At 47.1% G+C, this 26,480-nt stretch overlaps 1 long non-coding RNA gene across 2 annotated transcripts; it reads left to right on the forward strand.

Annotated features, from left to right (window-relative positions):
- Positions 1 to 25,734, forward strand: LOC146813803 (uncharacterized). Of its 2 annotated transcripts, none has more exons than XR_014962445.1 (3): positions 1 to 24; positions 18,291 to 18,444; positions 25,339 to 25,734. It is a non-coding gene; the product is annotated as an uncharacterized LOC146813803 (long non-coding RNA). The 2 variants fall into 2 exon arrangements; XR_014962446.1 differs by lacking the exon at positions 1 to 24 and adding an exon at positions 465 to 577.
- The last annotated feature ends 746 nt before the right edge of the window (positions 25,735 to 26,480 follow it).

The following is a 26,480-nucleotide window of genomic DNA, read 5'->3' on the forward strand; positions in this document are numbered from 1 at the left end:
GCCAACATCATGCTGGGAGTAGAGGTATCCCCCTTGAAAGCTCTTTTCTTCTCTTCTCTGTTTTTGGAAAATATATCTTTATTTATTATCGTATTTCCATCATCCTCTAGCGAGCTTCTTTATCTTTCATATGATTCATGGTTTCCATAAATCGATGCCCTCCGCTGGGGTCGCGCCATAGCTCTTGTAAATGGAATACTCCGAGGCCAGCTGCTATCTCGCGCCAACGGCTGGCTTTTGAAACCGGGTGTGGGCAGCGTTAAAGCTCCGCGCGCTGATGTTATCGCGGTGGAAACATTCACGCAGATGTAACTCTTGCGCGAGACTTCATCAGCCTTTGTGGACGAAGTGATGAAATCTGGCGGGCGCCCAAGCTACGCAAAGGAGGCACGGCCCAATGTGTATGAAAGAGAAGTTACGAGCCTCAGAATGGTGGCTGGCCAAATAGCTGGCTTGACTTCCCTGCCTAAACTTGTAAACAATGTCAATTAGTTTTACATAGACGCAGTAGACACCAGCCACATCCTTGAAGATCGACGTTTCATAAGCCCTGCCCTGCGTAGCCGAAGAACTGAAGGTTCGTGTTCTTGCATCTGCTATGTTTAATAATAATGCTATTATTATTATCATTATTGTTCTCTGTCATGTTTGTTTTGTCCCCGTCAATGGCAAAGTGTCAATTTTGAATCTGTCACTAGCAGCCACTTCTGCACTCTGCTCTTCCTGCTAGGTACCTCTATGTTAGAGAAGAGAGGCAACTGGTCATGCAGTATCATCCCCAGAAGTGATTTTGGGGGTTGGGGGTGCAAAATGGGCCACAAATAAAACAGGGCAAAAGTCCTAACAAGCATTTACAATGCAATATGTCTCGCATTTACAAAAGTTAGAGCTATTGGCATTGTAAATGACAAACCTTTTATTTATGTGTTGGTTTTGAAAACAGATAAATAAATGGCATTGTCATTTACAATGCCAATAGCTTAATCTCTCGCAAATGCGAGACCTGTTGCATTTGCAATCCAATAGTTCTCGTATTTACGCAAGTTTGAGCTATTGACATTGCAAATAACAATGCGTTTTATTTATGTTTCAAAAACCAAAACATAAATAAAAGGCATTGTCATTTACAATTCCAATAGCTCAAACTCGCGTAAATGCGAGACCTGTTGCATTGGAAATGCTTGTTACAGCAGGGCATAAACAGCAACAAATTATGGAACCCCAGCCATTTTGGAAGCTACCAACACAAGGGTGTCTGATTTCTGGCGAGTTATAAAACAATTACAGCCACATTGCTATGGCCCTTTGATATCCCCAACCTGCCCAGGAGGCTTCAAAGGTTCCTACAGTACAGTTTCTGGAGACTCAGCCTAAACACGGACAAGATTCAGGCGCACAAACACACTTATATGGCACAACGGAAAGGAAAGGCGTCCCCTGCAGTGGCCTGGTAAGCAATGCCTTGGGCCCTGTCACTTTTCTATTTACAAATTAAGCACTGAACTATCCGTACATTGTGGGTGAAATCTGAGAGGAAAAAAACCCAGTAACTCTAGTGCCTTTTTTAATACAACACTTTGGAGCACTTTTCTGCATATTAAATATCTGGTGTTAGCTAAGCTTAGTAGCTGTAATGGCGCTCAATGTACTGACCCCCGTAAGCATAGAAGGCTGAACTGATTTTGAGGTGATGTGAACCTGTCACTTTTAGATGTACATGAATATTAAAATTACTGAGCAATCGCGCAGGCTACATTTCTGGAAGTGCAACCACAATAAATTTGTTCCACCACTACTAGACACAGCCCCCCCTTACCTAATGAAGGTAGCCTCCCCTGACCCCCCAACCTCCCAATTTTTTTTCGATAAAAACGTATCTATAACAACTTTAAAAAAAAAAAAAGGATAACACACTAACCATGTGCCTCCATCTGAAAGGATACCTCCCTGCAACCCCTTGCTTTCATTTGTCCACCAATGCAATCTATGCACTTTAATCCCGTGTCAGATGAGTACACGCACCAGAAGGATGGCAGAAACCCTGACCTCCAAGTGATAATATGGACAACTATTATAGTCAAATAATGTAAGATGCTGCTTTTTGGTAGACTACCTAGAACATCTTACACTGCAGAATATAAACAGGAAAGGCATGTGTGCACCAGACAGTGGTATATAATAAAAAATGCTAATTCGGAAATGGGCTACAGAAGTGCACTCCCTTCCTTCCGAGTAAGAAGGTGACGGTGCATAAACACTGGTATAATGCCGTAATACTTCACAAGTAAATGCAGTTACAAGTTAATTCCCGCAGAATGGGGAATAAGTGTGAAGATCAGTTTTTTACCAAGCTGTATTTCACACAGTATTTTATTTTTATAGGAATTAATGGTAGGAGGTAAATCTGAGAGATGGCCTGGGGGCGGGTCGGGCATCTGGCAGGACTAGATAAGAAAGGAAAGGAAGCTGCTTTGTGGGTAAGTAGTACATACTCCCAGTGTGCTGGTCAGGGGTGAGGCAGGGTCCAGTAAACAGAGCAGGGCTGCATTGTATAAAAAAAACACAGAAATTGACACAAACACACAGTGAGAACACATGGCAGCGACAGGGTGGGTGGGGGAGCTAAATGAAAGCAGGCTCATGTAGAATATAAGAAAGGCATGCAGCCCCCACCCCTTTACACCCAAGACCCCTGAAGCACCTGCTATCCTTAGGAGGGGGAGTATGTGGGGCTACAATGCCTCATGCTTCCTGGGAAAGTACATTTGAATGTAAAGGAACAGCAAAACTCGGGGTAGGTGGGGGAATAAAATAAAGTGCAGCGGCGGTAATTAAGGTTTGAGTCCCGGCGTGGGCAAGAAAAATGCTAATTAGGGAAGGGGCTATAGAAGTGCACTCCCTTCCGAGTCTGTTGGGGCAGCGAGTGGGGGCTGGGTGTAGCTGCACACGTCCAGCCTGGCAAGGCAGAAACTAGGAAAGGGGGATTTGTGGCAAGAGAGCAGAGAAGCGGTCTCCGGAGGCAGAGAAGGGCTGCAGCCGTTCCCTCCAGCTCCCCCTCTCCGTCTCTACGGTGGTTGCCCGAGCATGGGGAGATGGAGTGCCCGCTCTGCCTGGCTCAGTGCTGGAGGGGCACGTAGGAGGCTCGGTTGGGCTTGCTCTCGCTCAAGGCTGAGCTGGGAGGAGGGTACGGGAGGGAGGTGTGATGGCTGCGGGGCTCCTTCCCATCAACGGGGGGTTGATGGGAAGGAGCTGCGCCCATGTACGCTATAACACTACCATATAATATGCAAAAAAAAAAAAAAATTTTCCTAAGCATTAGTTAAGAACAACAAAAAACAGCCCCAACCACCAAACTATTTTTAAAACTTGCACCACTGTTCTCTGCCCGCATCCATACAAAGCACACGCATCTCCGTAGATTGTAAATAGAGTGAGTTTGAAAAAGAAAGAGTTAGGCAGAGATTAAGAGAGAGGGGTGGGCAGAAACAGGAAAAGAATATATGGAAAGCGGAAACGAGATAGGAGAAAAGAGAAAGGTATAAATACAGAAAACGAGAGCGTGGCATGGACTGTCCAAACAAAAAGCATATACACATCATGGCAGCAGCCAGGAAGAGAGGCCCTAAAGAAGGGGGTGTTGTGATCCTCGGGGGCGTACATGGCACAGATGCGGTCCCCATGCCAATAAGAGTTTCCAATGACCAAATCTCAACTGAAATGTAAATTGAAACAGCACGAGGGGGAGGGGCCGCGAGGATGGCTAAACTAGGCATCTCGAAATAAGCCCCCACCAAAGGAGGGAAAGCACGGCGACTCTGCGCGCCCCCGCCAGCGCACTGTCTGGAACACACGCGCAAATCACAACATACAGTGAAAAATGCACTTTGCCAATCCTGAGCTAAAATTTAAACTAAATGCACGTAATCAGGGGCACAGGAGTAGCACGTTCTGGCATGCACAAGGACAATGTGTAGGAAAGCACCAGCAATGCTCTGAATTATGTGTTTTGGACCATTCACAAACAGTGACCAACCAAATTGTTATACGTGAAAACAGACTAGAGAATTTCGACATCTTTTTGGGCACGAGCTACAGGTTCCATCCGCAGGGCGTATTTCTTTATACCGAAAAGCAGCAGCCTGCTTTTTAAACCAGTAGTGCTGTCAGTGTGCTTTAATTTGATTATAAAAGAAAAAAGATATGCTTCTGGATGACAGAAAAGCATTTGGAAAAGTACCAGCCAGGCGCACAAGCGTCGTTCAGTACAGTGAAGGAAACTGGAGCCGGGGCTTCCGGGGGTGACGCGGCTTCTTTAAATGCCGCGGGTTGGTCATTTCTACGCTCTTTCAACACCGACTCAATTTGCTTGGAATTTATCCAGTCCTGCAGAGAGGTAGACTATTGTATCTTTTAATCCATTGGCTGGAAGTCTTTGTGTGGTAGAAGCCACATCCGTTTAATGAGAGACAGACGGCAGAATGCAATAACAAGCAATCCGCTATGACGTATTTGCTAGGCTTTTCCTGCCTAGCCACTTGGACGGCCTCGTCTGCGAAAAGGTTTCTTGTCTTTATGGGGCCATGTGTTTGGCCCCATAAAGATAAGAAACCTTTTGCGACCAACGCAAAGCAAGTGAGTCCGTCCAAATGGGACGGCTCGAAAAGCCAAGCAAAAACGTCATCGACACCTCTGTTCCAATGGCTGGCCACCGTTTAGCATAAATGGTGACGCCGGCCAATGGAACAGAGGGGCGGGGCTTAAAGCCCCTTACAGAAAATACCCTGTTAACACTAAATCTCGCCAGCGAGACTGCGCATGCGCGCAGCCTACGCCAGGCGAGACCTAAAAAAGAAGTGGGGGGACTAACTTAGGCAGTATGCAAGTGACATCACGGCACATCGCACGTAACAGGAAGTGGCATCACAAGAAGTGACATCAGATCTTAAGCCCTCACATATAAGTTTAATAGGTCTATAATGGGTACATTTGAACGTATTTCGACTATACATGCAAACCCTCCTGGTGTAGGCAGAAGATTCACACTTTTGTTAGCTACACTAAAACAATGTTGCCTTTTGTCAGCGTAAATCTTCCTTTAACGAAGGATTGAACAAACTAACTCCACCGCCAGCGTACCCACCAAGTGTAATATTCCATATGCAGCACATTTCCATGTAGATGTGATTCCTTTACCTAGCTGCGCACTCCGGAGGTGAGACCACTCTCGTATGCCAAGTATTCTTATTTAGCCTTAACCACCTGCACTCATTTTAGGAGTTGGGGCAAATTCTTCACCAGCAGACCATGACCCAAAGCAAGAGAGAGACAGAAAGGGAAGAAAGGAGAGGGAGAAAAAAACAATGATGAAGGTGTAAAAGGGGATGAAAAAACAACTTACAAGAATAAGCAATTTTCGGATATTAAAAGAAAAAGGTTATTGCAGCCTTGGCATTCAGCAATAGGACCCTAAGAAAATATTGGGGGCTCTGCCTTTATGCTTTTGAAAATGACACACTTCCCCCCCGACCCCCCCCCAATGTTACCGCCACATTTAGCAGCAGACATCTCTCATGTTCATATTGGTGGCATAACTATATCTAAACCTCCTTCACATTTACAAGAGCAACCTGATAGCTCATCCTGGATTCAGTACCACCAGAATGCCAACACAAAGTTTGGACCATAAATTTCAAAGTAAGAGTAACCAGCTCCACATCAAAAATAAGTGTAAGCTGCACAGTATCCAATGATGAAATGGAAATGAGTTGGCCTAAAGGCTAGGGCGGTCGACCTCGAGCCTGGGGAACTGGATTCGAGTCTCGGCAATGACGCTGAACATCCTGTGATTCTGGGCAAATCACATAATCTCCCCGTGCCTAACCAAAATGAATGTGTGTCCTCATGTAACGTAACTGGTGCTATGTAAAGCGCTCTGATACCCGATTTGTGTCAAGTTCGCGCTATATAAAGCTCTAAAAAAAAACATGATGACAAAGGTAACTCACAAGAAAAAGGCTATGCAATACCAGCCCCAACTAGCACTTTCAAGAAAATATTGGTCGTCCAAGGGAAATATTACTAGTTTTCATAGTAAAACTACCCAAGTGGGGAGATGTAGGAGCAGCGGAAGACACCACAAACTATCACCAGTAATCAGAATCTACTACACTAGACTATGCTCGCTAAGAAGACCTATGTATATTCTAGACATGTTACACTGCTAACATGGTGCACCAGAGACGGTCTATTTGACCTACATGTTTACAGTAAGAATAGCTTGTAGGCTCACATATTCACAGTAACCTTATCCTGAAGGACTCTGCCCTCGGTAAGCACACATGATCTTTCATTTCATAGCTAGCATAACTATGAATTACATCTGTGTCCCAGACCTAAGAGCAGTAAAACAACAAAGCTAACCTATGTTATTGTTTTAATACACTACATTGCAAACTTTGCAAAACCACTGCAGTGGGTAGGTGTGAGATGGACAAACAACAAAAACAGCCATAACTCGGCAGGGTAACAACTTGGCAAACTATAACACAGCCATATCTAGCGCTCTCAAATTTCCAGAGTTACAAAAATGCAACTTGTCTTCCTTTCAAAGAAAACAGCTCTTTAACACTTAGGGCCTGATTATGGCAGTGAATGTTCACCGCCATCGTGTGGCCATTCTCCGCCCACCAGATAAGGATGGCGGGCGGTGTCCTGGCGGACGGAAAGCCCGTCAGCCACGGGTCCAATGCAGGCAATCGTTACGATTGCCTGTCGGACCCATCCAGCATACCTAGAATGGTGGCGGTGCCTAGCCGGCATCATCCGCCACATTAGGATGCTGCATTCCGCCAGCACCCGTTGCAATGGTAAACATGCACAATGCCACCTCTACAGTGGCAGTCGCATTGTAATTACATGTGCCGGACCGCCACCATATAGGTGGCCGGTCCCAATTTCCGGGACGATGGCGGACGGATTTAGTCCGTGCGCCATCGTAATCACCCACTTAGTGATTGCAACTGGTATATAAAGCATACCATTTCAAATGTTTGGAAATAAATTTTTGGGTGGTGTGACAGATATAGATACTTCTGCACAAAACTGAAATACTTGGGTCATATAGGAGCAAGCAGGATTATGAAAGGCAGTCCTTATTTGAAGTGAGAAGTGCACATTTGCGGCATCTGCCTGCCACCCACGCTTCAAACTCATGTGCCAAGAATTAAAGACAAAGCATTAACCTTTGATGCAAAAGAGGAGAAATAAAGATATGCCCATCAAAATGGCTGACATGAACAATGTGAAAGCAGAAAACATTGGATCAATTCTAGCTTCCCAGCTTGACCAAATTCTGTAATCCTAGGCAAATCTCTCTTGTGTTTGATTTAATAGGCTCTAATGTTGTACCATGTATAATAAGAATCTAGGATGCGGGGAAAGGAAAAACCAAATAGGTTTGCGGCCGGTAAGAGATGTTTGATGAAAGTTTGACTATAAGGCCCGCCTTCTCCTTACGCTCATGGAGCTTTAAACAGGACGCTGCTAAAGAAATGATAACATAGGGGGTCATTACGATGGCAGACAGACTTAAGTCCGTCCGCCATCGTCACAGGAATTGGGACCGGCCACCTATATGGCGGCGGTCCTGCACATGGAATTACAATGCGACCGCCGCAGTACCACCCCCTAGTCAGTTTCTGCAATGCGATGCACGGTGACCTCCCGTCCCACAACAGGGTTTGCACTGCACTCTCAATATTATTAAAATAGGAGTCTGGTACTTTGAAGATTTTTTTTGCAAGACATACACAAAGCGAGGCAGTGCTAGCATTTTAAAGAGAGCTGCCCTTCCCAGAAGAGTAAGGAGAAGGGTTCACCAATTTCGAACATCTGCCTGTAAGCGGGTTAGGGGCCCTTGTAGATTAACGTCATAGAAGAGCGAGGGGTCGGGGGTCACATAGATCCCCAAGTAGCGAAATCCCTAAGCAGCCACAGAAACCTTGCAGCCCTTGGGTAGTTTTGGTATAGGACCGTAGGTCAGGAATAATATGGATTTAGTCCAATTTATGGTGTATCCTGAGTGGTTGCCAAAGAAACGGAATATGTGAAGGATGCAGTGGATTGATGCTGTCGGGGCTGCTATATATCCTACAATATCATCAGGGAGAGTCTATCTTTGTGACGTTCTGTCCATTGTAATCACCTTATCAGGGGCCCCCCCTCACCCACATCACCATTGGTTCTAAAACCAATGCAAAAATAAGCGGCGACGGAGGACATCCCTGACGAGTCCCCCTGCTCAACTGGATATGCCGGGACGTATGTCAATTAACCACTATTTGCGCCTTGGGGCTGGTATAGAGGAGCTTAATCCATTTCAAATAATTAGGTCCGAAACCCATTCGCTCCTGGACTGCGAATAGGAATGGCCATTTGATGGTGTCAAATGCCATCTTGGCATCGAGTGACAGCAGTGCTGCATCTTCCCTTTTCGTGTCCGCCCTGTCCAGTACTCCATGCAGGCGACAGAGATTGAGGGTAGTATGCCGCCCCGGCATGAAGCCTGATTGATCGGTATGTATTATTTTTTCGTTATGGGGATGAGCCTGTTTGCCAACGCTTTGGCAAGGCTTTTTGCCTCTGCAGTGAGCAGTGGGATGGGCCGGTATGAGCCGCATTCTTCCGTTGGCTTGCCCTGCTTGTGAATCGCTACTATCGAGGCCAGTCTGATCTCATCTGGTAGGATGCCTTTCTGATAGCTGTCTAAGTACATGACCCGGCGGTGAGGTGCCAACTTAGTAGCCATTAGCTCGAAGAGCTCAATTGGGAGCCTGTTGGGTCCCATGGCTTTACCAGAAAGTATGTCCCAGATAGCAGCCTGTAACTCTTCTTCTGTGATGTCTCCCTCCAGGGCTTCCCGCTCCTCAGGAGACAGGGCAACAACTGGGATTTGGGCTAGGAGGTTTTTAAAATCAAGAGCAGAGGATGTGGTAGTGGATGTGTAAATTGTTTCATAATGAGTGGCAAATGCCTCTGCTATTCTCTGAGGGTCTATTAATTCTTCTCCCCGTGCCCCCCCTCAAGCAGTGGACCCAGTGGGTTGCTTGATCCCTCCTCTCAAGCCAGGCCAACAACTTTCCCACCCCACTCCCCGTGTTCATATATCTTATGATAGGTGGCTTTCTGTCTAGCCCTAGCTGCCTCTGTCATAAGCTGTCTACAGTCTTGTCTCTTGGCATCTAGTGTTTGCTTGATTAAATCGTCGTTGGTTTGGGCCAGCTTCTTTTCATCTTTGAGTATTTCCCCCACAAGCGTCTCTATACGCTTCGTTTGTTCCCTTTTATGCCCACCATCAGAGCAAGCGCTCTGCTTTTTATGACAGTTCCAAATCCACCCCAAAGGGATTTCGGCGAAGTCAATGATCCCACATTCTCCTTGAAATAGAGATCAATATCCTTGAGCAATTCTGTTTTAATATGTGGGATTTTTAGGGACCATGGATTAATAGTGAGGGTTGTGCGTCTGGGTTGAGAGTCCAGCACCATCCGAGCCAGGACTGGGGAATAATCGGAAATACCCCTCGCCAGACACTTGGCCTCAACAAAACCAGGGGCATCCATTGTGTGTGTGTGAGAAAGTTCCCTCTTTCTTGCATGGTATGCCCCCACGTTTTGCTGAATTGCTGATGTTCTTTGACTGAGTGTGCCCTGGGCTCCTGCTAATCAGGTACACAGGGCCTATGTTCCTTCCCTAAAACTGCATTGAAGCCTAAACCCAATTGGCATCTCTGGCCACATGTCAGCCCCTGGTAAATGGTACCACAGGTACCCAAGGTACTGTGACCAGAGAAGGCCTCTAAGGGCTGCAGCACTTATTGTCCCACCCTCAGAGGCCATGTACCCTCACACTCACACACTGCCTTTGCAGACTGAGTGCCTAGGTGCAGAACAAAGTGAAGAGTCAACGTGGCACACATCCCTGTGTGCCATGCCCACAAACCACTGCCCTGGCATACATCAGTCACCCCTCTAGCTGGGTGCCCTATGCCAGTGATGAGGGTACAGGTGCATAAGCCCTGTACCCCTATAGTGCCCAAATCCATTCCTGGGCACTGTAAGTGCAGTGCTGCCATTAAAGAGTATATGGTGCTGGGAGTTTGTCATAAGAACTCCACAGCACCATAATGGCTACACTGAAGACTGGGAAGTTTGGTATCAAACTTCTCAGCGCATTAAACCCACACTGATGCCAGTGTGGGATTTAATGTAAAATGCACAACAGAGGGCATCTTAGAGATGCCTCCTGAAATTCAACCAACTCCTAGTGACCTGACTGAGTGGCTGCTTAGGCTGCCACCACCAGACATGTTTCTGGACCCCTGGGTAAAGAGCTTGCTGCTCTCGGGGGCCTGAAACAATGCACATCCTGGGACGAGGTGCCAAGCCTCCCCCCCCCCCCCGAATGGGCAGGGTTCACGAAGGAGAAGCTTCAAAGGCATGCTGCCATTGTGAGCCTCTCCAGACCATTTGCTCCTTTCAGCAACTGGTCCCCACTGGAAGTGAGGAAGAGAGGTGTGCCCACCTCTGCCAACTACCCTAAGGTGGGGGAGGCGAGGTGAAGCACAACTTCTATCGATTGTTCCATTCAGCGTTAGGTTAAAGTCACCTCCAATTACCAAAGTACCCACCGGGAGGTCTTGGATAAATTTGCTTAGGTCTTCTAATGTGGCTTGTTGTGTACGAGGAACATATGTAGACATTAGACTCAACGGTTTCCCTTTCCATGTACCCATTGCAGCTGCAAATCTACCCTGGGGATCCACCCACGTTTTACGAACCATGAATGGGCAGGTCTTGCGGATAAGGATGCCTGTCCCTCGGGAGCCAGAGGTGAACCCAGGGTGGGCTGAGTTGGTATCCCCTTCGATTCAGGGCTTTGCAGGTGTTGCCAACAAGGTGGGTCTCCTGCAATAGAACTATTTTGTGCGTCTGACGTTTTAAGTATTGGAGCACGATACCCCTTTTAAGTTTGTCCACCAGTCTGTTGACATTCCATGCGAGGAACTGTAGCTCCCTTCCCATCCTGTTATTCATGGAGGTGTACGTGTGCGTTTTTGACGGCAACTTCTTGGCCTATATGTGAAGTTCTCTCTTCCCTGGGGAGTCCAGGACCAGGAGCACCCCTCACCGCACCCTGCAAGTCTCAGGATTATTGGGCTTTTCTCCCTTCTTGCTGTAATGACTGAGCTAAATCATAACTCGAATACCCTCCTTCCCCAACTGTAACTAACACAACCCCCCTGCACGGCAGATCCATAGCCACCCGCCTCCCCAACATTGCAGAGTGCATGTCGCCACCCCAAAACCTAGTAGGTGCATAGTCCGAGCCCTACCCCGGCATCAATTAACTACGTTCGAGCTTGTGAATCATTTGATGAGAGAAGGCTATCTCTCCACCCCATATTTCTTTCATACTTTCGTTACATACTGGTTCGGTACTGACTGTCTTGTGATTTAAGAAGTTCACCATTTGAGTCTGCTTTGTTTCTAACTCTCTCCAGGTCTCGACTCATTGCTGTTCAGTCTTTAGTATCCCGATTCCAAATCCGTGCCATCGAGCTTGAGCCTGGGTCATCTGGTGCGGCACTCGGCTTGTGGTCCTGGGTTGTTCCTTCGCGCCCACTGGTCTATGTGTGCTTTTGGGCAGTGCACCAGCCCTCTAGCCAGTCCCATGCCTCTTCTGGACCAGCGAAGAACCACACCTTTCCTTCCGCTTCAACTCTCAACTTGGCAGGGAACAACATGGCATACCGTAGTCCTTTTTCCCAAAGGGCCTTTTTGATTTCCAGGAAACTGCAACGTTGTCTCTGAACTTTCAGTGTGAAATCAGGAAAAAATGTGATTGTGCTATTTTCAAACTTGATCACTGGGTTTTTAGGTGCCGACTGGAGAATGGCGTCTCTATCGCGGAAATTGAACACTCGCGCCAGTAGGGGTCACGGGGTTGCGCCCGGCTTTGGCCTTCTCCCGGGCACCCTGTGTGCTTTTCGATCAAGAAGTATCTAGAAAGGCCGTGACTTTTATTGGTTCATGACTAGATCTTCCACGAAGAGATCAGCTGCTGGGCCCTCTGCTTTCTCCGGCACACCTAGGATTTGGACGTTATTGCGCCTAGCTCTCCCCTTGTAGTCATCCAGGTGGCTTTCCATTCTTTCCGCTGTTATTTGCAACTTATTGACTTGTTTTTTAAGTAAGGTTGTGTCAGATTCTAGGGACTTAGTGGTGACCTCTACTTCTTTGATTCTGGCATTTGTGTTTCGAAAGTCCGCCCTGATTAGGGAAACTTTGGAGGAGACCATATCTATCCTGCACTCCAGGGAGGTGCGCACCGTCGTGATTGCAGCCATAATGTCTTGTAATGTCAGGTCATCTTGTTTCCCTAAACACGCCGGCGTTGCTCCCTCTTTTTGTGTGTCCCCGGTACCTTTCTCATTCCCTGTTGCCATGCATACTTGTCTAATTTTGTATGCAGCAAGGCGCGGCCTCCTTTTCCTCCCGCCATTGCTGCGTGCTGGGTCTCCTCAATGGGGATCCTAGAGGGGGCCACCGCCTGCACGGGCCAATGCGGAAGGGCCTTGGTCGGCCTGTCGGTTTTTACCAGCTCGCTCCCCCCCAGGCGCGTGCTGCCCAAATGCAGCTGTGTCTACTGGGCGCTGTGCACCTCCTACCCCAGTGAGTCACGGTGGTCCCTGCTCGTGGTCCGGTCACTGCTTATTTACTTTGAGGACCTCACGTATGTGCTCCCCAGTCTTGGCTCAAAATTAATGTTGAAGCAGTATGCGGCCGAGTGATCTTATTTTTGGGGGCCGGGCAGGGTGTCTCGATCCCCGGTATCTCCCCCTCAATCGCCTCTGTACCTGGGCTCAGTATTTCTACCCTCCAGGCGCCTCAGTCGTTTCCAGGGCCAATACGCAGTTGTTTTCCTGGTTACGCATGTTGGCACCGGTCAGCTCTCCAGCCCAGGCCGCACCCGATGGTTTTGGCCAATTCACCCAGTGTGGGTCCTCCCCTTACTTGCTTTCACTGCCGCCAGGACTACAGCGGCTAGCTCTGATGTTATCTTCCACCACCTGGTCACCAATGCAATGCGGTGAGTGATCCGTTTTCACTCCGCCCTTGGTTCTGTGCGGTGATGCACCTCCAGGCAGCCTAGTGGGCCGGCAGACCAGCCTGTCTTCCTTTCTCCGCGGAGTGGGTTTATTTTCCACTCTGAGCCCACACCCTGGGTCAGTCTCCTGTCCACTGGACCCACAGTGCGCCAATGCCGCCGGCGACATGACACCGCCGGGCCACAGACGGAGAGTTGTAGACGGAGGCCTCTCGAGTCCGTCGCCCCGGTACGATTTTCTTGCTTCTGGGTGGAAAATGTTCGATCCTCGTGGCCCGGGACGACACCAGGGGGGAGTCAAGGTGTTGGACTGTTTGATGTCAGCCCTCAAGATCTGATTATGATACAGATAAGTACGATGCCAGGCGTAGGGGGCGGAGCTGCGTTAATGTGCGCCCATCTTCTTTGGCAGTTGGCCACGCCCCCCTCCGCCCGCCATCCTTATCTGGCGTGCGAAGAATGGCCGCACGATGGCGGTAAACCCAGTGGCCGGTTCACCCCCATCGTAATGAGCCCCATAGTGTCCAAATGAGTTGGTATGGATGGCATGTATGAGTATGGTGAATGAAAGTTTCACAACTGGATGGAAACAAATAAGATACTATCGGGATCCTTGTGAGATCTTGATGAAAGCCAACTAACCCCTTGAGGCATTGGTGTGATGGCTGAAACATGCTGACCCAGGGTTACAGAGGATATTAATTTTCTTAGTGCATCCCCACCTATTTTTAACTCCGTCAGGGTGCCCTTTGAGACTATAATTAACACTGAGCAACCCCTAGACTATTTTAAATCTAGGATCCCGCCCAATAACCAAAGAGCTACCTTGGTAACCAAGGTTCAGCCCACCCAGCTACATTAGGTATCCAAACGAGGACTCTATGATGACACTTGGAATTCCAGTGGGTGACAAGCCTTTTTATACCATAGGGTGATCCCCTTGGGCTGGCTGGTCTGGAGAGATAGGCCAAGCACAGTAGGGGTTCGCTCCTGTTGTATTCTATGGGTAGGTGTTTGGGAAGGTGAGCAAACCCTGTATCACTTCTCACTCACTCCTTTGAATATAGTAATAAGAATCTAACCCACATATATAATGCATTTGACACTTGACTTTCATGTGGATTTTACCTGCCAGCCACAATCTAACCTCATGCACCAAGAATTTAGGACAAACATTGACCTATGAGGTTAAATAGGAGAACTAAAGAGATGTCTATTTAGTGACTGAATTGCACAAAAGGAATGCAGAAAATCTGTGTGCTGCCCATAACCTACATATGCCAGGTGGGGTCCGTGTTGATGATTGAGGGCTGTCATCCTGGTTCATTGCTCTATCGAGAAGAGGGCCATTGCACTATGCAATGCTGTGACCTGAAGGGGACGTTTTGCTGTGTGCGATGTCACAAACACGGTGCCGTGGTGAAGTGAGAAGGCTGTCGCCCTGGAGCAGCGTGCAGCTTTAAAAGAAAAGCAAGTCATTACTCGCAGGGGAAGATCAACAATTCAACTTCCCAACTATTTAGGAGGACCCAAGATCTGCAGCTGGATTCAGGGAAGCTTACCATATAGGTAGAGGAGGGTGTGGATGCCTACCGCCTCTAACGTAGCATCCAGTCTTCTGCCCACCACCCTGCCGCAAACTTGTTACAGGCACTCCGATCCTCCACTCCAGCAGGAGCGGGAAAGACTTAATACTGGGCCACCAATATTGGGCTTGCTCTGACTGACACACTACAGTGAGGAGGCACTTTGACTTTTTCAAAGCCATCAAGGAACTTCTAAGACTTGAGCTCACTAGCGGGGCCTAGCTGGAATGCTGCCTCACATAAATAGGTAATTACCTCGATCCTTTTACAGGAAAGTGGAACTTGAGTGCTGATTCAAGGAAAGCTAATGTGCCTGCCTTTAGAAGACTGCATATATTATTTGCACACAAAATACATGGGTGGATGTAAGGGAACGCCAATCCACCCCCATGTAAAACCTACCTGACACACGGTAACGTAAGGCAGCGCAATGGGCTGCCTTGTGTATTTTTTTGTTCCCCAAAGCCACGCAAAAACCATCCTATGAGGAGGCTATTTCCTCTTTTTATGTGTGCTGCAGAATGCAGCCTGCATGCGAAGACTGAAATAACGAGGAGAAATGGATATATTTCTCCTTGTTATGGCAGGACTCTGGTAGACTCACCAGTTTGGTGCGCCCTGCACTGGGATAAGTAGCACTATATAAGAAAAAATATTTCAGCACCTCCAAAGGGGAAGTTAAGCAATATATATATATATATTACCTACTGGCGGTTGCCAGTAGGTAGTTATAGTTAGGACCCTGTTTCCATAGGAAAACCGCAACATTCTATTTTGAATAACTTTGGCGCCGGTCGACGAATCCTCGTGAAATTTTCAAAATAGGTGGGGCGCTATGCTCCGCTCCTACCCTGAAAGTCTCGGGGTGATTCGTCAAGCGGGGGCTGAGATAAAAGGGGGGTCCCAAAACGCGTTTTTCCCATGCATTTTTCCATAGGACCTTTAGACACAGCTACAGCCCGAACGGCTGAACAGAGTTCCTTGAAATTTGGCAGAGAGGTAGTCTACAGGTCAAGGAAGTGCCTTTTGTAGGTTTGGTGTAAATCTGTTCAGTAGATTCTGAGAAAATAGCCTTTAAATCAATATATATATCTGAGCCAGCTTACGGTGCGCTTACGGTGCGCTTACCGTACGCGTACGGTGACGTGCGCGAGCGCGATTCTGATTGGCTGTTCGATCTAAGTAAACATTCGAATCGGTCGAAACCAGGAAGCGGCGGCCGCCATTTTCTCTCTCGCACTCTGAGGGGGGCAGCAAAAACAAAGACAAAAAACATCTAAAGGGGCAGTATATTCAGTTCTTAACCAGCCAGCATCGATATAGGTGTCCCCAAACAACCCCCAAGCCCAAAAAAACAATTTTATTTATTTTCGAAAAATCGCCGATTACGCTTACCGTACGCGTACGGTTAAAATTATTAAAAAAAAAAAAATTATCCACACTATCCCCACCCCGTGTGCAAATGGTGCCCGTAGTGCACCATTTGTGCATGGCATCTAATTAATTGGAAAGTACAAATGAATACCTTTCACAACGAAGCGCATAATATGTCCCCCATGTGCGCACGGTGCGCGAAGCGCATCGTGCGTACATGGGCCATCCCGCGTAACGTGGGCACGCGGTGCGCGCAGCGCACCGCGTGACCACCGTGCGTGCACGGCACTAACTGCGTAAAGTGGGCGCGCGGTGCGCGAAGCGCACCGCGCGCGCACGGAACGAACTGCGTTAACTGGGCGCGCACGCCACGAATGGCGTAAAGTAACTTAGCATTTAAAAAACCGTACAAATTCACTGAAAAAACCATAGGTTTCACACACGTTATAGTTAGGAATTAGCATTTAAAAAACCTTGCAAATTCACTGAAAAAACCATAGGTTTCACACAAGTTATAGTTAGCTGTACATTTCACTCGTAAAAAACCAATGAAATTCCCCCGTTATAGTTAGTGCAGGCAACTATAACTCACGCGACCGCAATCCTCTGCTGATGACATATGTGTCTTTATGAAAAAAAAATATTTGTAATATATGTATAGCTAAAATTTAATGGAAGAAGACATGGGCAAATAAGTGTCTAAATACAGTATTAGCATCAGCAGAGGATTGCGGTCGCGTGAGTTATAGTTGCCTGCACTAACTATAACGGGGGAATTTCATTGGTTTTTTACGAGTGAAATGTACAGCTAACTATAACTTGTGTGAAACCTATGGTTTTTTCAGTGAATATATATATATATATATATATATATATATATTCACTTAAAAAACCATAGGTTTCACACATGTTATAGTTAGGTGGACATTTCACTCGTAAAAAACCAATGAAATTCCCCCGTTATAGTTAGGTCAGATAACTATAACTCGCACGCCCGCAATCCAGTGCTCATGACGTCACATATTTCATCACTCATGACATGGTCAGTGGCATCACTCATGACATCACTGATGACATCATCCTTGTGATAGAGTGGCGGTCGCGTGAGTTATAGTTATCTGACCTAACTATAACGGGGGAATTTCATTGGTTTTTTACGAGTGAAAAGTCCACCTAACTATAACATGTGTGAAACCTATGGTTTTTTAAGTGAATTTGCAAGGTTTTTTAAATGCTAATTCCTAACTATAACGTGCGTGAAACCTATGGTTTTTTAAGTGAATTTGTACGGTTTTTTACATGCTAATTTAAAAAAAAAAAAAAAAATTATTGTTATGGTTTTTCACCGATTTAAAAAAAAAAAATGTTTTTCCACCCTTCGGTGTCCTTTAGGGACCTCCTGACAAAGGCTAGGGGGTCAGGAACTCTCTACCCTGCCCCCTTTTCACGTTCGCCACCTCTCTTTTTCACTCTCGCACCCACAACAATCAAAATGGCGGCCGACACTTCCTGATTTCGACCGATTCGAACGTTGACTGACATGTAACCACCAATCAGAATTACGCTCGCGCACGTTAGGGTGCGCGCACGGTGCGCGGCTATAGATATGTATGTGCTTTTAAATGCAATTTTCTCAGGAACTACTGATCAGATTGACTCCATATATGCAAAAGGCACTTCCCTGACATGAGGACTACCTCTCTGCCAAATTTCAAGTAATTCTGTTCAGCCGTTCGGGCTGTACCTTCGACTAAAGGTCCTATGGGAAAATGCATGGGGAAAACGTGTTTTGGGACCCCCCTTTTTTCTCGGCCCCCGCTTGACGAATCACCCCGAGACTTTCAGGGTAGGAGCTGAGCGGAGCGCCCCATTAGTTTTGAAAATTTCGCGAGGATTCGTCAACCGGCGCCAAAGTTATTCAAAATAGAATTTTCAGATTTCCTATGGAAACACGGTCCTAACTATAACTATCTACTGGCGACCACCAGTAGATAATATATATATATATATATATAATACATACAATTTATTTTGTGTGAATACTGGGAAAGACCAACACATCTGACATTCCTACATTGCATGCATACCTTGTAAACAGGGACTGAACAAAGTGTGCTATGCTGACAAGATGTAAGTCTTTGTTTCCTCTGTATTTGCATCTAGGTGTGAGGCTCCTGACTGCTATCAGCCAGGAGACTCGAACAAAAGGAGACCTGAAGACCCCTCAAATTGGGCCAGGCAAAGCCAACCCTCACTGCACACTGCCAAAGGACATGAGGAGTCGAGGCCGACTACCCACAGAAAACTGTTACACAAGGTATATAATAAAAAAAGTCACGGAAAAAAAAACAGAAGCTAAGATTAAGTTATTGTTAGCTTTGATTATAAACGGGTAGCTTTTCTTTTCTTAAATCCATTCAAAGGTTTTTACTCCAATCATGAGCAAAGCTTCCTATGGGAGTTAACCTCTTCGGTGCCCGTGACGAGCTGGACTCGTCATGGGCCGCGGTGGCGCTGTGCCCATGACGAGTCCAGCTCGTCACAAACCCCGCCCGCTAATGTAACGGCCGGCACAGGGCGGGGAAAGGGGCGGGCACCGAAGGGGTTAAAAAAAAAAAGCATCTGTTTTGACCCTCTTAACATTTTTTTCTACCACTTTGTTGTTATAATTAGGTCAGACTTCCCATAGGAAAAGTGGTTTTTGATTAGTTAATAACTTTGGTGCCATTTGATAAATCTTCCACAAACTTTCCCAAAAAATAAAAAAATCATCCACCTCAGCTCATTTCTGGAAAGTTTCGAGGTGATCTTTCAAGTTGGGGGGCCTTGAAAAGCGTGGGTCCTGAAATGCTTTTTTCAAGACATTTTCCATGGGAAAAATTAGACAATGATGCAACCAGACGGCTGAACAGAATTACACCAATTTTTTTCAGAAAGCCTGCTCTTTATGTAGAAGTGTGCTTTTTAGGTCTCGCCTGACCCAGCGCTTGGGTGCTGGTCTGGCGAGACCTTATGTGAGGACTTCAAAAAATGCTACCGCCGGCTACAGCTTGCAGTGCATGTGCGCTGGCAAGCTGTGGCCGGCGGTAGCATTTTTCCCCCCAACTTTTTAGCCAGCTTGCTAGAACGCGCAACAAGCATGCGTGCTTGCACGCGCATCCCTTGCGTGTTTTAGCGCGTCATCGCGATCACTTTCGCTTTCACAGCGATTGTGATCGCAATGACTTTCCTGGCTAATGCTTGTTTCCCCCAGTTTCCTCCTTTTTAGTTTCATTTATTCCAGTTCCCATGTCCCCTCTTTCTTCCTTTGCCCATCCAACCTCCGTTTTTGTTCTTCCTTTTTCGTTATATCTCCTGCCCCCTTGCCACCTAGTGTGCTTCCTTCCCCTCCCTTGTTCCTCCCCTCCTTCCCGCGTGCACCATGCAGTCCTTCAGCATCTCACCTCTTTCCCCCCATTTCTACCTGTGCTGCCTCTAATCCTATAACTATCCTCCCCACCTTGCTGTCTCTTTCTACACATGGTCTGTCTCATTTCCCTCATTCTCTGACTGCCTTTGTCCCAGTACCTCCTGATGCACACCACCACACATCCCTCTCTTAACCTCTCTCTCATGCTCCTTCTCTCCTACGTCACTCCCCCTAATAATACCATGCCATTGCACCTACTCCTATACCCCCATCTCAGCCTACGTCTCACTTCTTCCACATCATTACTTCCCCAGCCCTCCCTTTGCTCCCTCTCACCACCTTTATGCATCTTCAGGTGCACACTCTTAAGTGTGCACACACCCTTTTCATGCCCTGTACTCCATTTCCTCGTATCCCCTCTAGAGCAGCACTCTTTTAATGTTTTCTCCTCCACTTTCTTCCTTCCCATCACTTCTCTTTGCCACCCATTTCTTACAATATCCCACCCTTGAGCCCCCTCCCTCACTTTCTTTTCTTCCCTTATTACGCTTCCACATTTAATTCTTTCACCTCTTCCATCTGCGCTTCACGGCCTTCCTCTTCTCCTCTCCACTATTCCCTCGGAAGCCCTTTCTCTCCCTTTTCCTATGGTCGCTCCCCCACCCTTCTCCCGCCCTTCACTTCTCCAGCCTCCGTCTCATCCTCTCATCCGTATCTCATTGTTTTCGTCTCCACCACCATCGTCTCATCTGTATCTCATTATCTTCTCCACTCTCGCCTCATTGTCCTCATTTTCTCTCCCTCTGCTTATCCGTCCTCATCTCCTTTTATTCTCCCTCACCCCTCTTTCTCATCTTCCCCTCATATTCTTTTCTCGCCTTGCAGCGTCCTTCTACCCCTCTACCTGCGTAAAACCCTTCTCTTCTCCATACCTCTTTTATTCTCTCCCTGCTCGCTTCTAGCACGTATTCCGTCCCCATCGCCACATATTCATCTACTCTCCCCCCTCTCCATCCTCCCTTCTCAACTCTTTCTGGCCTCACCCCGACCTCGCACCTTATTTCCTTCAAGACAGTCTGGATGCTTCATAGCTCATCTGGCCTCGCTAACCCCCCCAACCTCCTTATCTCTTTCTTGCCCCCTCTCCAGCCTCCCTCTCCTCTGGCCTCACTTCCCTCCCTGCCCTCCACATCTCTTTTTTGCCTCCCTCCTCCCCAGCCTCCCTCCCCTCTGGCCTCACCATCTCTTTCTTGCCCCTCTCCTCTCCAGTCTCCCTCCCCTCTGGCCTCGCTGCCACCCCACCCTCCTCATCTCTTTCTTGCCCCCTCTTCAGCCTCCCTCTCCTCTGGCCTCGCTTCCCCCCCCCATCTTTCTTTCTTGCCCCTCTCCTCTCCAGCCTCCCTCCCCTCTGGCCTCCCTCCAATCTCTTTCTTGCCCCCTCTCCAGCCTCCGTCTCCTCTGGCCTCGCTTCCCCATCTCTCTTTCTTGCCCCTCTCCTCTCCAGCCTCCCTCCCCTCTGGCTTCCCCCCTCCCCATCTCTTTCTTGCCCCCTATACAGCCTCCCTCTCCTCTGGCCTTGCTTCCCTCCACATCTCTTTCTTGCCTCCCTCCTCTCCAGTCTCCCTCTCCTCTGGTCTTGCTACCCCCCCACCCTCCTCATCTCTTTCTTGCCCCCTCTCCAGCCTCCCTCTCCTCTGGCCTCGCTTCCCTTCGCCCTCCTTATCTATTTCTTGCCCCTCTCTTCTCCAGCCTCCCTCTCCTCTAGTCTCATTCCACTCCCCTCTCATTTTAGTTTCTTTTTTCCGCCTACATCCTCACCCTTATCTCAGCAACTCCCCCCTCTTCTCTCCACCTTCCATCCTTTTCTCCTGGTCCTTCTTTCCCATTCTTTATTCTCTCACCTCCCCATCTCTTTCCTGCCCCCTCCCCATGCTTCTCCATTTCTATTTTCTTTTCTCTCCTTCCACAGCTTCTGCTCTTTCTGTACTCGCCACTCCTGAACCTGCCTCATCTTATCACCTTTTAGGTCTCCACCCTCCATCTTCCTCCTTTTCCATCGATGTTCACTCGTCTCCCCCGCCCTTCTATCATCTTTAGATCTCATTTCATCTCCTCTAGTATGCCCCCTTTCTCCTTTCCCCTATCTAGTCCCCTCCTAAATCCGACACCTTCCTACTGCTGTCCTCATTTCACTTCCCATTCACTTTCTCTTCTCTCACATTCTATCCCCACTGAACCTCCTGTTCTCTTTATCTCTCTCTTTGCCTTCCTGGCACACTTCTTACTAATTTTACATCCCCATTCCTCTTCTTTCCTCCTTCCATTCTCCTTCCCTACCTCTTCCCTCCCCAATCCCCCAACCACAACCGCACACACACAACCACAACCACACACACAATAACACAAACACACAACCACACACATCACCACACACAAAACCACAACACACAACCACAACCACACACACAACCACAACCCCACACAGAACCACACACACAACCACAAACACACACAAAACCACAAACACAACCACAACCACTCACACACACACAAAACCACAAACAACCACAACTACTCACACAACCACACACAACCAACCACACACAACCAACCACACACACACACACACAACCACACACACACAACCACATGCACACAACCACCCCCATACTCCCCCACACACACCCACAACCACACACACACACAATAACTCAAACACACAACCACACACACACAACCACCCTCACTCACAACCACCCACACACAACCTCAAACACACACAACCACACACACACACAACCACACAACACACACACAAACAACCACAAAAAGTTTTTTTTGCTGTCAGCATAAATACACTGTCACCAAACAAGATGACCATCTCTGGAAAGTTTGGGAAGTCACCCCCAACTTTGAAACCACTTGCTGTTGCAGAGTGTGTGCTGTACACATGGCAATACCTTGACACAGCAGACTGTTGCAAGGAATGCTTTGAGCCTCGGAGGATGACAGACCTCAGTCTGTGCATTAGTTCACCCCGTCTTGTCGCTGCATAAAAACAGGGTGCCCACTGTCCAGCATGAAGGGAGACATTGTGATCGGGGCTGGAGATGCTGTTTAGCAATCTGCTTAGAACATTGTGTTTCATTTAGGGCATTAAACATAAAGAAGCACTGGCAACGCTGATAAAATGGATTTCATTTTGAGTAGTGACTAAAACTTTTTTTAAAGCCTGCAGTACTGAAACAAGCATTTGCAATGCAATAGGTCTCGCATTTGCAAAAGTTTCAGCTATTGTCATTGTTCATGACAATGCCTTTTTAATCTATTTTATAAAACAAACACATAAATAAATCTCATCATTTACAATGCCAAGAGCTAGTGTTGCATTATTATTAGCAATGCCAACTGCTCACACTTTTATAATGCAAGACCTATTGCATTGCAAATGCTTGTTATGATTTGGTGTAATTCTGTTCAGCCATTTTAGAGAAATTAAAGTTTATAGATATCTGTTGCTGCAGGACTCTCACAAAATGCCTATGGAACCGCACAGCAAAATAAAGCATTCTAATTGGCTGTGCCCACTAGAGTCTCTGAGCAATGTGATTGACGGCTGCAACTTGAAGAAAATTTTTGCAGCCGACAATAGAGGACATTGGGACTCAGTCTCTGTGTCCTAAAACTAAATGATGATAGAAAGGTAGGGGCTAACCTACCCCTTGCCATTTTTTTGGGGGGGAGGGAGAGTTTGGAGGGGCCCTACCCAAGAGAGCCAGTAAAAAGTAAAAATGTAAAAAAAAATCTCAAAGGTTGCTCTGGCAGTACCCCTGTAAGAGCACACGCAGTGGCTGCACAGGCTAACTCTGGAGTACCCCGGTATGGGGAAAAACACCCTTGGCCAATTATATGGTTCTTTTTTTTATTTTGCGCGACTGCGGGACTCTCGCCTGCCTCCCGCGATCCCAACCATTCAGGTATGCGAAGATTTTTAACCTTAATTTCTCAAAAACGACTGAACGCTTTACACCAAATCACAACAAGCCTTGGCATAGACAATAGGTCTCGCTTTTGGGACCTTATAAGAATTTAGATATGCAGCACAATATCCTTGGTGCAACAACATCAACTGTTGCATGGGTAAACACTTATAAGGTCCCAAAAGCGAGACCTATTGGCTATGCCAATGCTTGTTTTAGTAACTTTTGATCTGTTTGAGTTACACTTTTTTAGTTAAAATCGTCAGAATATGCAGCAGATGATGTATTATGTGGCAAATATGGCAGAGCCATAACTATGTGGAAAAGATTTGCAAACTAAGATATTTTGCAATTCATGTTTGAACTGCTGTTGTGGAAAAAGGGAGGAGAACGCAGATGACACAAAGTGCATGGCTCGGAGACAAAGGGTTTGTGATTCCACTTTTAAGTGCATTTTGAACATTCTGTGATTGGAAACATATTCCACTTTGTGAATGTATTTTAATGTCAATAAGTCGCATTAAACCTTAAATAATCACATGTATCCATTGGTTGATTTAAATAACATAATAAGATGTAACTATTCAGTGAAATGCCAAACAAATACTAAAAATTGGGATGTTTTGCTCTTACGGGCAACACTTCTGTCTCCGCCCACTGGGCCAATCCTCGGGCTAGTCTCGCCCTCTGATTCTCTGCCCACCGTTCCCCTACTTTGTTTTCCCAACTTTGACCACTGATTGTATCACCACTAAACAGTAAGTCAAATAAAAGCATTAATAGAGTCAATACACATATGCAAACACACAGATTCGTGTCAATCAATCAATCAAGGAAACATTTAAAAAATGCGACAAATCACCCATGAGGGTCTCAATGCACTGGAGATGCTGGCTGCTGCGTGGTGGTTTCCTTATTTGAACAACCATGTCTTAAGTTTTTTCCTGAATTGCTGGAGAGATGGGGTGATCCTGAGGTACAAGGTTTGTGGCGTGTTGTTGGAGGAGGGTGTGTAAGGTGTATAAGAGAACATCTGAAGGGGAATTAATGGATCATTGTTGCATCCAAAGCTTTATGCTGGGCAAGGGAGCAGACATCGGTCTACTAATGGTAGACTCGGTAGGAACAGAAAGGACTGCGTTTCGGAAAACCTGGAGGTGGAAACGCTCGAAAAAACAGAGACAAGTAGAAAAGATGGTAGGTGATCAAAGGCAAGTAAAATATTGCGATATCTGTGAAGCTGAAAGTAGATGCCAAACTCATTGTAGGCAAAGTTGTGTAGTGTATAAATGTATTTGGAAACCCTTCGGCTAGACTGCTTAATTAACACAAAAAAACACTAGAACATAGTCTGTGGGGGTGTGAGGGAAGGGGCGGTAAGGGGGAGGGTAGTGAGCTGAGCATCCGCTCCAGCGTTGATTTGTCATGTATGCACCCTCTGATGCAAACTGCAGATTTTAGGATCAATGCACTGCCAATGTTTTGCCGTACACGTGCCATGGATTTCAGACATTATAATAATCCCAACCTCAGTTCTGAAACTCAACCCCTGGGCACAGAACAATAAGAAGTCGGTGTTACCAATACTTAATTACATTATGGAGAGTGCCTCCTAGAGGGCCATGTGCCTGCACGAGGCACTGTTGCGCTGTGCAATTCGTAGAGCCGCGTGCGCAGGAAAGTACATTTCCTTGTTTGAAGGGAAACAACACTCCTGGCGCTGACTTTCTCGCCTTCAGGCTGCGTCACATGCTGCACTGATACCTAATAGCTTGACATCCGAAAACGGTGCTCACCTGCCCTGTGTCTTTTTTTCTCATAGAACCGGTGCAACCAGATAGTGCCGGTGCGCGGCTGGCTCCGAGCCATCACTCTTGAAGGGAAAACAGGAGCGCAGCGTGGACAGTGACGGATGGCGGGCATTACCCCGGAAGGAAGACGGTGCTCACCAGCCCCCAGCCTGATGGAGGGCCAAGGGGAGGGTGCAGCCGCTGGCTTCACGCGAAGCATGGTGACACAGTAACACGGAAACACACTAACACGTCTCATGATGACCAAGAGACCGTGTTTGTAACCAGCGAGTCAGCCGCCGCCCTCTTAATTGACGATCCGGGGCTGCGCTCTAGTAATGGCATAACGTGAACATATTTACCACATCAGAAGGATAGAGCCAAGGGAAACAAGCAATGGCTGCGCGGCTGTGAATGTGAAAGGAAAATGAAGCTGACAAGGAGGGGTGGGAGAAGGGAGGGGGTAGGGGAGGGGATTCACGTGTTGTAAGGCTTAATGAGCCATTACAGAAAGCCAGATGGCGGCTGCGTGTGTGAACGCAAGCGCTAGGCCACCAAAAGCCTGTGGCAGCACTTTGAAAACCCACACACTACAATTCTCGAAGAGCAGTGCATGCGCTGGCTCAGCGAGACCTAAAAAGCATGCTTTCTGGACAAAGATCTGGGTTTCTACCAAATTTGATGTAATTCAGTTAATCCTTTTGGCTGTAGCCCTTTCAAACATTCCGCCCCCTTTTCTTGGCCTCTGCTTGATGGCTCACCCTGAAACATTCCAGTATGGAGCTGAGGGAAAAAAGAAAACCTTTTTGGAAAGCTTTGTGAAGATTTGCAAAACAATGCCAAAGTTATTAGCCAACCAAAGAGCCATTTCCTATGAAACCATAGTCCTAACTATAACTAGAGTAGTGACATCCACTCTATAATTGCCCGGTGATTTTTTGGTTTACTTATAACTTTGATGCCATTTCACAAAACTTTCCCCAAAAAGTCTTGTCCACCTCACCTCCTTCCTGGAAATTTCGGGGTGATCCGTTAAGTTGGGGCCGAGAAAAAGGTGGGGTCCCAAAACACGTTTTCTACATGCAGTTTCCCTTAGGAAGAATTAGACACAGCTACAGCCAAAACAGCTGAACGAAATTTCACAAAATTTGGCAGAATGCTAGATTTTTACCAA

This window comes from Triturus cristatus, chromosome 6 (genome assembly GCF_964204655.1).
Source record: "Triturus cristatus chromosome 6, aTriCri1.1, whole genome shotgun sequence".
Taxonomy (NCBI): Eukaryota; Metazoa; Chordata; class Amphibia; order Caudata; family Salamandridae; genus Triturus; species Triturus cristatus.